This window comes from Bombina bombina, chromosome 7 (genome assembly GCF_027579735.1).
Source record: "Bombina bombina isolate aBomBom1 chromosome 7, aBomBom1.pri, whole genome shotgun sequence".
NCBI lineage: Eukaryota > Metazoa > Chordata > Amphibia > Anura > Bombinatoridae > Bombina > Bombina bombina.
The window spans coordinates 418,873,428-418,888,560 of record NC_069505.1 but is presented as its reverse complement, the minus strand read 5'-3'; the positions used below and the strand labels follow the sequence as shown (position 1 = coordinate 418,888,560).

Genomic DNA, 15,133 nt, shown 5'->3' with positions numbered 1-15,133 from the left:
AATCCTAGCACCGTCCCTGCTGATATCTGTCTGGAATCCCTGAATATCCCTTGACATGTATATATATATTTTTGTTAGTAGACAACCCAAAGTATTAACATTAAATATTAACTTTTTCACAAACCTTAGGTTTCTCACTGAAATGATTTACAAACAGCTTGTGCAATTATGGCACAAATGGTTGTAAATGCTTCTCTGTGATCCCCTTTGTTCAGAAATAGCAGCCATGTATGGCTTTGGCGTTGCTTTTTGGTAATTAGAAGGCAGCTAAATGCGCATCTAGGGTTGTCACCTCGGCCATGTTTTCCTGGACACTTATGAGTTACACATGCTGCAGGGTTTGTAGGGAGGAGCATGAATAGTGCTGTCTAAGATCACTGTTTATGTGCTGTCCAGGGGTAAAATGCATGTTCCCCTCTGCACACCCTGCCGCATGTGTAACTCATAAGTGTCCAGGAAAACATGGCTGAGGTGGCAACCCTATGCGCAGCACACTTGTATTATGCCCAGCAGTGAAGGGGTTAATTAGGTAGCTTGTAGGGTTAATTTTAGCTTTAGTGTAGAGATCAACCTCCCATCTGACACATCCCACCCCCTGATTTCTCCTTAACCCCTCTTAAACAGTTCTCTTCCCTCCCCCACATCACAATTGTCACCGCCATCTTAAGTACTGGCAGAAAGTCTGTCAGTATGAAAATAAAACCCTTTTCTTAAAAAAAATATATATATATTTTTAAATATATTTGCTGCAGTGTAGGTTCCCCCCCAACCTCCCTGACCCTCCCCCTTCTACCTATTTGCCGTCATCTTAGGTACTGGCAGTACCCAGTCTGCTGCAAATTTAGCTCATTTAAAAATAAAAAAAAAAGACCATTTTTTTCTGTAGTGTAGCTACACCCCATAATTCTATACCCTCCTCCCCCTCCCAGATTCCTTTACGTTATTGGATCCCTCATTGCCCTTCCTCCCCCTCACTGCCGCTGTGGCTTAATATTATTATTTTTTTTATTCCTGTAGCGTGGCGTACCGGTCCCACCCGTTTCTGGCCTCCTACCGCCCCCCTCCAGCAATGGGCCGCCCACCCGCTTCCCTCCTAACCCTCCCACGTCACCAGCGATTGGCACCATCGCTGGCCGATGCAGAGAGTAGGGTTCCCACCTCAGCCATGTTTTCCTGGACACTTATGAGTTACACATGCTGCAGGGTATTGTGTTTCTGGAGAGCACTGTGTTCTGTATTTTAAGGAACAGGTGGCAACCCTAGCAGAGAGGGCCACAGAGTGGCTCTCTCTGCATCGGCAACTGACCGGAGGGTATTGCACGATGCCTTAATATCGAGGCATCGCTGCAACACCCTGAGAGCCGCTGGAAGCGATAGCAATCATTTCCAGCACTCATTTTCACTGAGGAGTGAGGACGTACCAGGTACGTCCATTGTCATTAACTGACAATTTTTGCAGGACGTACCTGGTATGTCCTCGGTCGTTAAGCGGTTAACGTCCCTTTAAAGGGACATGAAACCCACACATGTTCTTTCATTATTTAGATAGAGAATACAAGTTTAAACAACTTGTCAATTTACTTATATTATTAAATCTGCTTCAGTCTCTTGGTATCCTTTGTGGAAGGAGCATCAATTCACTACTGGGAACTAGCACATCTAGAGGACCAATTAAAAAAGGCATTTAAGTGCAGCCACCAATAAGCAGCTAGCTCCCAGTAATGTATTGCTGCTCTTGAGCCTACGTAAGTATGCTTTTCAACAAAGGATACCAAGAGAATAAAGCTAATTTGATTACAGAAGTAAATTGGAAAGTTGCTTAAAATCACATGTTCTGTCTGAATCTTGAAAAAAAAAAATTGGGTTTCATATCCCTTTAACCCCTTAATGACAACTGACGTACCAGGTACGTCATGCATTAACAATCAGTTAATGACAATGGACGTACCTGGTACGTCAGTTGTCTAACAGAGTGCTGGAAGTGATCACAATCACTTCCAGCAGCTCTGAGGGTATTGCAGTGATGCCTCGATATGGAGGCATCCTGCAATACCCCTTTACAAGACTCCGATGCAGAGAGAGCCACTCTGTGGCCCTCTCTGCACCGGTAGTGATGGTGCCGATGGTGCCTCTGACCGGTGAGAGGAGGGAGCGTGTGCGCGCGTGCACGATGCGCGCGTGCACGTGCACGGGTGTGCGTGGGCACGCGTGCACGTGGGCGCGCGTGCACGTACACGTACACGTGCACATGCGCACATTAGCCACACTGACACCAATGAAAAAGTAAGGGGGAAAAAAAGTTATTTTATTTTTTTTATATTTAAAAGGATCTGTGAGGGGGAGGGGGTGGGGGTATTGTGGGGGGGCTGCTACACTACAGAAATAATTAAACACAAATAAAAGTTATAAATACAATTAAAATAAGTTTGGTTTGTGGGGCCAAACTGGGTACTGGCAGACAGCTGCCAGTACCCAAGATGGCGGTAATTAGGTAGGGGAGAGGGTTAGAGAGCTGGAGGGGGGGATCAGGGAGGTTGGTGCTAAGGCAGGGGTCCATCACAACTAAAATATTTTATAATTTTTATTTAAAAAAAAAAAAAAACTCTTTTATTTAGTACTGGCAGACTTTCTGCCAGTACTTAAGATGGCGGTAACAATTGTGGGGTGGGGGAGGGAAGAGAGCTGTTTGGGAGGGATCAGGGGGTGGGATGTGTCAGGTGGGAGGCTGATCTCTAAAATTAACCCTGCAAGCTCCCTACAAGCTACCTAATTTAACCCCTTCACTGCTGGGCATAATTCACGTGTGGTGCGCAGCATCATTTATCGGCCTTCTAATTACCAAAAAGCAACGCCAAAGCCATATAAATCTGCTATTTCTGAACAAAGGGGATCCCAGAGAAGCTTTTACAACAATTTCTGCCATAATTGCACAAGCTGTTTGTAAATAATTTCAGTGAGAAACCTAAAATTGTGAAAAATGTAAAGTTTTTTTTTTTATTTGCTCGCATTTGGCGGTGAAATGGTGGCATAAAATGTACCAAAATGGGCCTAGATCAATACTTGGGGTTGTCTACTACACTACACTAAAGCTAAAATTAACCCTACAAGCTCCCTAATTAACCCCTTCACTCCTGGGCATAAAACACGTGGGGTGCGCAGTGGCATTTAGCGGCCTTCTAATTACCAAAAAGCAACCACAAAGCCATATAAGTCTGTTATTTCTGAAAAAGGGGATCCCAGAGAAGCATTTACAACCATTTGTGCCAGAATTGCAGAAGCTGTTTGTAAATAATTTCAGTGGGAAACCTAAAGTTTGTGACCAAATTTGTGAAAAAGTTAACTTTTTTTTTTTTTATCGCATTTGGTGGCGAAATGGTGGCATGAAATATACCAAAATGGGCCTAGATCAATACTTTGGGATGTCTTCTAAAACAAAATATATACATGTCAAGGGATATTCAGATATTCCTGACAGATATCAGTGTCCCAATGTAACTAGCGCTAATTTTGAAAAAAAGTGGTTTGGAAATAGCAAAGTGCTACTTGTGTTTATTGCCCTATAAATTGCAAAAAAAGCTAAGAACATGTAAACATTGGGTATTTCTAAACTCAGGACAAAATTTAGAAACTATTTAGCATGGGTGTTTTTGGTGATTGTAGATGTGTAACAGATTTTGGGGGTCAAAGTTAGAAAAAGTGTGTTTTTTTTTTCATTTTTTCCTCATATTTTATCATTTTTTTTTAGTAAATTATAAGATATGATGAAAATAATGGTATCTTTAGAAAGTCCATTTAATGACGAGAAAAACGGTATATAATATGTGTGGGTACAGTAAACGAGTAAGAGGAAAATTACAGCTAAACGCAAACAGTGCAGAAATGTAAAAATAGCCATTGTCATTAAGGGTAAGAAAATTGAAAAATGGTCCGGTCATTAAGGGGTTAATGGTGCTGACATTATCAATCAGATCCTGTCACTATTTTTGCCCCCGTCACGTTTGTGCGCCTTTTGGTTTGTGCATTCACTGTTTCCTCCAACGTTATCTTCTAAAGTCTAACAGTTGTTATTGAAGTAACCAAAACCTGTCTTGTTCCCCTGCAGGTACCTCCCTGGCAAACCAAAATACTACTTGTGTCTGAGTATCAGTGACAATAGATTTATCTCCATGCATCAAACTGGAAACTGCATGAAACTGTAGCTTCATATCTGAGATGCATTTTATGATGAATAATGCTGCTTTGTCTAAAGAGATTTGTGATTCAGATAGGGCAGTCATTTTAAACAACTTTCTAATTTACTTTTAGCATCAAATTTGCTTTGTTCTCTTTGTTCCAGATTACAAGTGGCGTGCTAAATATATATTTTTTTATTCCCATGCTAACACCACTGAAAGCAAACTTTTAACGCAGGCAGGTTATCGCGTGTATTACATGTTGAAAGTAAAAAAGTTAGCGCACAAGCAAAACCCAATGCACATGCGCGCTAACGTCAGGACTTTGGGTGTCACAACCACGTTAACTTCCTCTCCCCATTCCTTCAATGAAGAGCACTTAAAAAACAAACAAAAAAAAAAAACGCATTGCTCGCGTGCTAACACAGCACCGCATTTGACCTACAGCGCTAAACCCAAAGAAGGTTATTAATATTTTATATTACCATGTTCTTTACATAGAAGAAAATGTTCTTTTTATTTTAAAATATATATTTCTATATAATATTTTGATATTTTTTTGTAAATATATACAGTATATACATATATATATATACATATATATATATACTTAAATATCTATATGAATATATATATATATATATATATATATACACCTAAATATCTATATGAATATATATATCTAAATATCTATATGTGTGTATATATATATATATATATATATATATATATATATATACCTAAATATCTACAGGGAGTGCAGAATTATTAGGCAAATGAGTATTTTGACCACATCATCCTCTTTATGCATGTTGTCTTACTCCAAGCTGTATAGGCTCGAAAGCCTACTACCAATTAAGCATATTAGGTGATGTGCATCTCTGTAATGAGAAGGGGTGTGGTCTAATGACATCAACACCCTATATCAGGTGTGCATAATTATTAGGCAACTTCCTTTCCTTTGGCAAAATGGGTCAAAAGAAGGACTTGACAGGCTCAGAAAAGTCAAAAATAGTGAGATATCTTGCAGAGGGATGCAGCACTCTTAAAATTGCAAAGCTTCTGAAGCGTGATCATCGAACAATCATGCGTTTCATTCAAAATAGTCAACAGGGTCGCAAGAAGCGTGTGGAAAAACCAAGGCGCAAAATAACTGCCCATGAACTGAGAAAAGTCAAGCGTGCAGCTGCCAAGATGCCACTTGCCACCAGTTTGGCCATATTTCAGAGCTGCAACATCACTGGAGTGCCCAAAAGCACAAGGTGTGCAATACTCAGAGACATGGCCAAGGTAAGAAAGGCTGAAAGACGACCACCACTGAACAAGACACACAAGCTGAAACGTCAAGACTGGGCCAAGAAATATCTCAAGACTGATTTTTCTAAGGTTTTATGGACTGATGAAATGAGAGTGAGTCTTGATGGGCCAGATGGATGGGCCCGTGGCTGGATTGGTAAAGGGCAGAGAGCTCCAGTCCGATTCAGACGCCAGCAAGGTGGAGGTGGAGTACTGGTTTGGGCTGGTATCATCAAAGATGAGCTTGTGGGGCCTTTTCGGGTTGAGGATGGAGTCAAGCTCAACTCCCAGTCCTACTGCCAGTTTCTGGAAGACACCTTCTTCAAGCAGTGGTACAGGAAGAAGTCTGCATCCTTCAAGAAAAACATGATTTTCATGCAGGACAATGCTCCATCACACGCGTCCAAGTGGCTGGCAAGAAAGGGTATAAAAGAAGAAAATCTAATGACATGGCCTCCTTGATCACCTGATCTGAACCCCATTGAGAACCTGTGGTCCATCATCAAATGTGAGATTTACAAGGAGGGAAAACAGTACACTTCTCTGAACAGTGTCTGGGAGGCTGTGGTTGCTGCTGCACGCAATGTTGATGGTGAACAGATCAAAACACTGACAGAATCCATGGATGGCAGGCTTTTGAGTGTCCTTGCAAAGAAAGGTGGCTATATTGGTCACTGATTTGTTTTTGTTTTGTTTTTGAATGTCAGAAATGTATATTTGTGAATGTTGAGATGTTATATTGGTTTCACTGGTAAAAATAAATAATTGAAATGGGTATATATTTGTTTTTTTGTTAAGTTGCCTAATTATTATGCACAGTAATAGTCACCTGCAGACACAGATATCCCCCTAAAATAGCTATAACTAAAAACAAACTAAAAACTACTTCCAAAACTATTCAGCTTTGATATTAATGAGTTTTTTGGGTTCATTGAGAACATGGTTGTTGTTCAATAATAAAATGAATCCTCAAAAATACAACTTGCCTAATAATTCTGCACTCCCTGTATATGAATATATATATATATATACCTAAATATCTATATGAATATATATATACCTAAATATCTATATGAATATATATATACCTAAATATCTATATGAATATCTATATATACCTAAATATCTATATGAATATATATATATACCTAAATATCTATATGAATATATATATATATACCTAAATATCTATATGAATATATATATATACCTAAATATCTATATGAATATATATATATACCTAAATATCTATATGAATATATATATACCTAAATATCTATATGAATATACAGGTAGCCCTCAGTTTACGCCGGGGTTAGGTTCCAGAAGGAATGGTTGTAAATTGAAACCGTTGTAAATTGAAACCCAATTTATAATGTAAGTCAATGGGAAGTGAGGGAGTTAGGTTCCAGGCCCCTCTCAAAATTGTCATAAGTAACAACTAATACATTATTTTTAAATGAAGACTTTAAATGCTAAAGAGTTACTAAGTTAAATGAACAAAAACATTTGCTAAACAGTATTATAAACTTAATAAAATAATCAAACAACACACACTTTACTTGCATTTTTCTGCAAACAATTCTTTCTATGCATTCCAATCTGGACTGATTTATAGACCGGAAGATCTTGTTCTTATGAAAGCTGCTTGATAGCTCAGTTCTAGTTATACTGATTAATTTTAGTTTGCTTGGCTTGCATATCTTTGCTGCAACACAAGCGGACAGCTCCACCTACTGGCTATTTTAATCAATGCACTGCTTCTCAATGCTTTTCAATAGCAGTCACATGACTGAAAAAAAGGTTGTTATTCTGAAGAGGTGCAAAATGAACCGTTGTAAATCGAGGGCCACCTGTATAGGTATACATATATATTTAAAAATACTTAGAACATTTTCTTGTAAGTGAAGAACTTTGGAATGAACATAGTAAAACACATTACAAAATATTAAAATTGATTAAAAATGTGTAAATATCACATATGTATATACGTGTTCATATGTGTATATATATATATATATATATATATATATATATGTGCATACACATACATATATATAAACACACACACACACACACACATATATATATAGACACATATTAGACCCACATATCTATCTATATATATCTATATATATCTATATATATCTATATATATACATACATGTACATTATAGCCCTTTCCAGTCAAATAACTTGTCATATAACCCTTATATTTTTTTAATTAATATATTTATGAATAATTAGTATTAGAAAGTGTGTGTATATATATATATATATATATATATATACACACACTTTCTAATACTAATTATTCATAAATATATTAAATAAAAAAAAAAAATATATATATATATATAAAAGTGCTATATATTATTTGAATGTATTTATGTTGTGTTTGGTGCACTTTTTAAAAAATTTTTTTACAAATTGTGTTTGCGATTGAGTGCACCCATTTACTTTCAACTTGTAATCTATCCCTAAAGAAATTACATACACTTCCCTCCGATGAGTGCCACAATTTTGGAACCTAAGTTACACTGCAGGTATCTGAAGGAGAGTTACTGCTGCACATGCGCAAACACATCAGCACTGGAATACAGTGACAGCTAGAGAACAACATGACTAGAGGGAGGTGGGGAATAACCTTAAAGGAACATGATTCAAATAGAGAATACAATTTTAAAGTGAAAGTAGTTAGGTGACCTGCTATACCCAGTTACACAGTTTAGTTAAAAATAATAGGAGTTTAATTCAACTTTTTTTTAAAGTTCGATCTAAATACCTTTTTCGCCGCTAATAAAGTACAATTTTTCCGATTTTCTAGTTAGCCCGTTTTTCTAGAGCTAATTCACTTCCTGATCACGTGTATTTTTTCGTCCAATTGACTTTCTGGCCGATCGGCGGCCGTGAAGCTACGTCATCCCACTATTGAATCAATTCCGCATGCGCCAAAGCTCTTGTACCCAGGATTATGTTGGGCGCGCGTTCCCGATTCGCGCATAACTGTTTATCTGTTGCAGCCGCGAAGACCAGGTGATAAGAAAATTGCAAGCGCATTGTGGCCACGATCGACGATTCGCGCATGCACAATGCGTTCCGTGCGCGCATTTCTCCTACGTATAGAGCGGGTGGGACCGCTCTATATGTAAAGGCAGCAAAATATAGGAAGTGGAGGGTAGGCGGAGTAAGGCTAATGACGGTAAGCTAAATATATATTAAAAAATAAAATCGAATTAGTAATATAAAAAAAACATAGCGATCTCAATATACTATTGTTATAGAATACATCCATGTTTTGCAAAGTATAAAAATGTACTTTCACTTTAAACAACTTTCCTATTTACTTCTATTATTTAATTTGCTTCCTTCTCTTGTTATCCTTTGCTGAAAGGTTTATCTAGGCAAGCACATGAGCAGCAGAGAACATAGGTTCTAGCTGTTGATTGGTAGCTGCATATATATATATATATATATATATATATACTGATTGTGATGGGCTCACCCATGAGTTCAGTTAGAAACCATCAGTGCATTGCTGCTTATTCAACAAATGATAACAAGAGAATGAAACAAATTAGATAATAGAAGTAAATTTGAAAGTTGTTTAAAATTGTATTCTCTATCTGAATCATGAACGAAAACAATTGGGTTCCATGCCCCTTTAACACTATGCCCATAAAATGTATTTAGTGTTTAATCTCCCTTTAAGTGAGTATATTTATGCCTTTTCTTTTCACTAACTTCCTTGTACCCAAGAACACAAGGACCTGTGCTAACCAATCACAAACCAGTACATGTATGTGGTGTATGAACTTGCATTTTTGCTCACACAAATGTTTATATTTTTATGAACATATTTACATCCCTGCAAAGTGGTTAAACTCAGTTAAAAGGCAGCTACATAGCAGCAATGCAATACTAGGATCTAGCTAAACACATCTGCTGAGCCAATGACAAGAGGCATATCGTGGAGCCACCATTCACCAGCTAGCTCCTAGTAGTGCATTGCTGTTTCTGAGTCTACCTAAGTATGCCTTGAGAATGAAGTAAATTTGATAACATAATATATATAGATAAATATGGCTATTGGTGTATGTAGCTTATGTAACACACCACGGAATACAACGTCATAGCCAACGGCTGTCCTGAAGCCTACTGCGCTTGCAGGATTTGATTGTGGTCTGGAGGTCGTTCCTAGCGTCATAGGGTAGCCCCAGACCCGATCCCATAATTAAAATCTTGTGATCGTGTGCAAGTCACGAAAGGGTTATGTAAACATATCATAGCAGTGACTTTTGTAATGATATACACATTCCTTATACATCAATACACACACATTACAAATATACACATAATATACAAATATACAAGTATAACACAAACATACACATAACACACATTACACATATACACAAACACACACATAGGTAGGCACTTATATTTGCAAACATTCACACACCTATCACATACATCTTATGTATACACACATACTCACACACATGTACATAGTATACATACACAAACATTACAGATATATGCAGAATATAAAAATACATAAATATAATACACATACATACACATAGTATGTATTCACAAACATCTATTAATTATACATATATACCCACACATTAAACATACATACATGTACACACATATATACACACACAGACATATATACACACACATACACATATATATAAATATATACACACACAGACATACACATATATACACACAGACATATAAACACATATATATACACACACACACACACATATACATACACACATATATACACACACAGACATATACACATATATATATATACACACACAGACATATAGACATATATACACACACAGCCATACACATATATACACACACAGAGATATACACATATATACACAGACATACTGTATACACACACACATATATATATATATGTATGTATGTATATTTACATACACATATATACACACGCAGACATATACATACACACATAGACATACAGTCACACACAGACATATACACATATATACACACACACATATATATATGTATATATACACACACACACACACATATATACATATATATATATATATATATATATATATATATATATATATATATATATGTATATACACACACACACACACACATACATATACATACTAACAGACATACACACATATATACAGACATATACACACACATATATATATACACACATATATACACACACATATATATATACACACACACAGATATACAAACACGTATATATATATATACATATATATATACACACAGACATATACACATATGTACACACATATACATATATACACACAGACATATACACATATATATATATATATATATATATATATATATATATATACACACACATATATATATACACACATATATATATATATATATATATATATATATATATAGAGAGAGAGAGAGAGAGAGAGAGAGAGAGATATAGATATAGATATAGATATAGATATATATATAGATAGATAGATAGATATATACATACACACACAGACAAATATACACACACACATACATATTACATCTTCTCTAAGGTCAGTGACTCATCCCAGCGGTGACACACTCCAGTCCAGTAGGGGTGTTGTCACTTTAAGTTTCAGGCGTGACGTCACGCGTGGGTTTGGCCGTGATTTCAATGAGTGAGTGTAGTAGAGGCTGAGCTCAGACTGAAGGGGGAAGGAGAGAGGCGACTGACTGACTGGGCTGAGAAAGGAACTACAGCAGGTAAGGCCAGCTCCCCTCAATCCCCTGTCATCCGCCCCCCTGACGCCTGGCACCCACCGGGCTTCCCCAGGAGCACGCAGGGGGCACTCCCAGCTACACATCCATGTCAGTATTGGGGGGCTCCGAGGGTTTTAAGGGGCTCAAATCCTGGGGGAAACAGCCTCCCCCCTACTGCTTGGTTTCTATGGCTGTGAGGGGGATGGGTGTTGTTAGCCTAAGATAACAAACATTATAACTATTAGAGTCGTACATGGACCATGATTAGAGGCAGAATTGTGTAAATGATGAGATTTTATAAAAAATGAAATGAGTATTTGTATCAAGCGACCCTGTCACTGTGTATCCCCGGGTCTAACCTAAAACGGAATTGATTTTACAGTGAAAGGAAATAAATGATAAATTCATCATACCATGAAAAAAATACATTTTTATTGCTTGGATTCTGTAGTTCTCACTATTGTCAGGTTATGTGATCAAGTGGTTTAAGTCTTTTACTTTGGAATATTTTTGTCTTTTATTTATTTTTGCTTTGAAACGGCATTTATATCTATAATAAAACCAGGGGGTGGGGTAGTGACCCCCCCATGTCCTAGATTCATCAGATGCCCCTCCAGTCTGCTCTGTATTGGAAGGGTGGGGTATATTGGCCTGGGAAAAAAAACAGAGCCCACCCCTTTGTTCTGGACACAATATATATATATATTTGATGCAAAGCGAAAAGATTGTTTTGTCTCCTCTAATAAAATATAGGATCATGTTTAATTCGAGATAACACAGCTTTTTGTAAAAACACTGCATAATCGTGTTTACTAACATTACATAATCCTAATATTAAAATGAAAGGCATTTATTGAATATTCATATATAAATCTATGTATTAGTGAATATTAAGTTATACTATGATTTCTGAAGTTAGCTTGTATAGCAGTATTTTTTTATTCTGGTGAAATTGATATGCAGAGGAAATATTAAATTGGACATATACATTTTAAATATGTATTTGTGTTAAAGGGGTGTAATGTTTTTATTTATTTAATACTAGCATAGATTTATTGTGGTGATGACAGTATAAGTAGGATTTACTTGTTATATAAATATTTGCTTAAGTAAGATTAGCTTGTTGTGTGTATATATAAGGGATTGTAAGTTTTGTATGTTTTTTTAGCTGTTTACTCTGCATTATATAATGTGATAAGCAGCATATCTATTGGATTATATACAGTGTTTTAAACCTTTTCAGTGCCATGTACTGATGTTGATTGCTTTAGGGGTTAACTGTTGCAGGGATAGTATTGCATTAGACGTCTGACAGCTAAGGGGTTAAGCTACAGAGGCCTTGTCTAGTAGGCTGTGCATTGCTGCCTGTGACAGCAAAGGGATAGTGATCTACAAAAACAATATTTATATCCCCCCTCCTCCTTGTAAAGCAGCAGTCTTGGTCTCCCTGCTCATAGGCTGGTCACATGTAATCAAGGTCACAATCACAACCTTCTATGTCTTGATGGAAGATATTTTGTTCCTTTGGATAACACTTTCGGACCTCTAATTACTTTCTGTAGGTATAGATGGATGTATAATCTCTAGTGAAACCATTTTTTTAGGGTCTATCAAAGTGTTGACTGTCACAAATTTCCAAGTCAGGAAACATTGGCTGTTACAGGATATATTTGCTTTACTTCCTTTTCATATTGCTTGCCGGATTTTCCTGATACATCAACACACAAGGAGGATTTTTTTATATATGTTTTTATATATAGTGGTTTAGTGGAAAGGGTTAAATTGCATATTGGTTCCTTAGATTTGTACCCTAAATGTGCGTTGGTTACGCTTCTGGGATAATTAGTAATTCTAAAGGGCAGCCAGCTTAAATCTGACTTATCTTTCTCTGCCAATCGCAGTTCATTCCTGCAGCAGGGGGGGAACAATAATGCATGTTTGTCTGTCCGTAAGTACAGAATTGCTGGCGTAATGCGCTTGTACACAAACACACGTGGGTATAACAATCCTGGCAGAGAGATTTGTAACTTGAATATTTTCTGGCATTGCTGACTAAACTCACATTTTCAACCATGTTAAAGTAGTGGTCGCTAGTTATTTTGACTAGCGGTTTTACCTTTTTTTGGGCTATCTTCATAAGTCTATTGCTCCCACCATTTCTCAAAATACATGCAAGGTGATTAAATGTGCTGGCTTTCTAATTGCTCTGCACATTATTGAGTTGGCAACAATGATTGACACCGCAAATTATTCATCCCCAAAAATGACACCTTTAAAACCTTCTCAATAGGATTTAAAAAAAATAATCCCTATATTATCTTGTTTTCCACATGATTTAAATTTAGTTCATTAAGTCATGAAGTATTTTATCCCCACCATTAAAAAGTATCTCAAACTATTTTACGCTCTGACTGTTCTCAGACAATATTATGTTATATTCGTTCAAAACCTTGTCTAAGCCACTTCCTGTTCTCTGACGCAGTTTCTGGTTGGGCCTTGTGTAACTTGTTTTCTTTTTTTTGAGGGGCCCCTTGTTCTGTATTTTGTTTTTACACATTAAAGGGACACCAAGCACTTTGTAATTACAATCTATTTCTGCTGTCCTGCTATAGAATAATACTTCAGCCAAGCCTAAACATTTTTAAAACAAATTAATATCTTGTAATTAACTGTCAAACACCAGCCTTATTTGCAGACGCCAACGCCGGCTTGAGTCTGCAGATAACATTCATTCTAATAGTGTAAAGTACATTGTTTTGCAGTTATCCGCTGAAGCAAGTTAGACACAGATATGTAGCAGGGTTAGCTTTGACAAGTCAACATGTGCATTTACTGCTCTGAAAATGAGAAAATCCACACTATTCATAGATAAATTACATGAAAAGTGTGCAAAATAATCAAAATTCTGAGCAGTAAAACAACTTTGCACTATAAGCATTTTATACAACCATCTCAAGGTATTTGCTGTCCCTTTTTAATTTTAGACCCCCCCCCCCCCAAAAAAAAGCCTTCTTTATACACAACAAATCTCTATATTGATAATTAGTCTTGTAGACCCTAAACTGTTTATCCCACACAGCCTATAACTGTTTAGAAAATTGATTATGATCAGCTAACCTATCTAAATAGTTTAATTTGATATATGTATATGTGTTTTTTCTGCCCTTTCTTTTTATCATGGCTTAATATTAGACTTTAAGAAGACTTTAACCTGGTCATGTGGCTGGAGGGATGTGGCTGTGTATTGAGACATTGACCTTGTTATTGCGCCTATGTGCAACGTTACCCACAATTAGAGAAGACTGTGTTGGTTACCAGCTGCCTAGAACTTGACTGACTCGTCAGGAAAAACAACTCTGCTTTTGTCCTGTAACCTGTTGCCAGGATAATCTTGTACGCGAAACAATGTCCACTAGGACTTGCACACATTTTCGAACCAGTTAAAACCAGCCGTGCAAAATCTGGACTACAGAAACAATTTTTTGTTAAATTTATTTTTTAGTTTGGTGCACTTTCTTTTATGGTAAAACGTTCCATGCCGTTAGGACGTCATTAAGCGGTTTAATCTGATGGTAAATCTTATACTTTATATAATCCGATCCGGAATTTAAGAGATATTTTAGATTAATTGTAATTCTTATAAAGATGCTCTATAACTTTTAAATGTAGCCATGAAATTCTAATTCCCTGCTTCAGCCCGCCCACTTAAAAACTTTTTTTGTGAGTGCCATATGGCTAGAGTTCCGATTGGAGAACAGGTAAAAACTTCACCTCCCCCCAAAAAAATGTTTTAAAGTGGGTGGCCCGGAACATATGGTATTAGAATTTCATAGCTACATTAAAAAAGTTTTTTTAAGCATATCTTCATTTAGGGT

General features: G+C 36.7%; 1 protein-coding gene across 3 annotated transcripts in view; it reads left to right on the top strand.

Moving 5' to 3' along the window:
* The first annotated feature begins 11,156 nt into the window (after positions 1-11,156).
* CSNK1E (casein kinase 1 epsilon) overlaps positions 11,157-15,133 on the top strand; it is a 77,336-nt gene continuing 73,359 nt past the window's right edge. Inside the window, exon 1 of one of the 3 annotated variants that reach the window (XM_053721264.1) lies at positions 11,157-11,261. The gene's annotated coding sequence lies outside the window, so the exon portion shown is untranslated. Of the gene's footprint in view, positions 11,262-12,792; positions 12,817-15,133 lie in introns of those variants that run through there. The other 2 variants (XM_053721262.1, XM_053721263.1) reach the window with 2 other exon arrangements.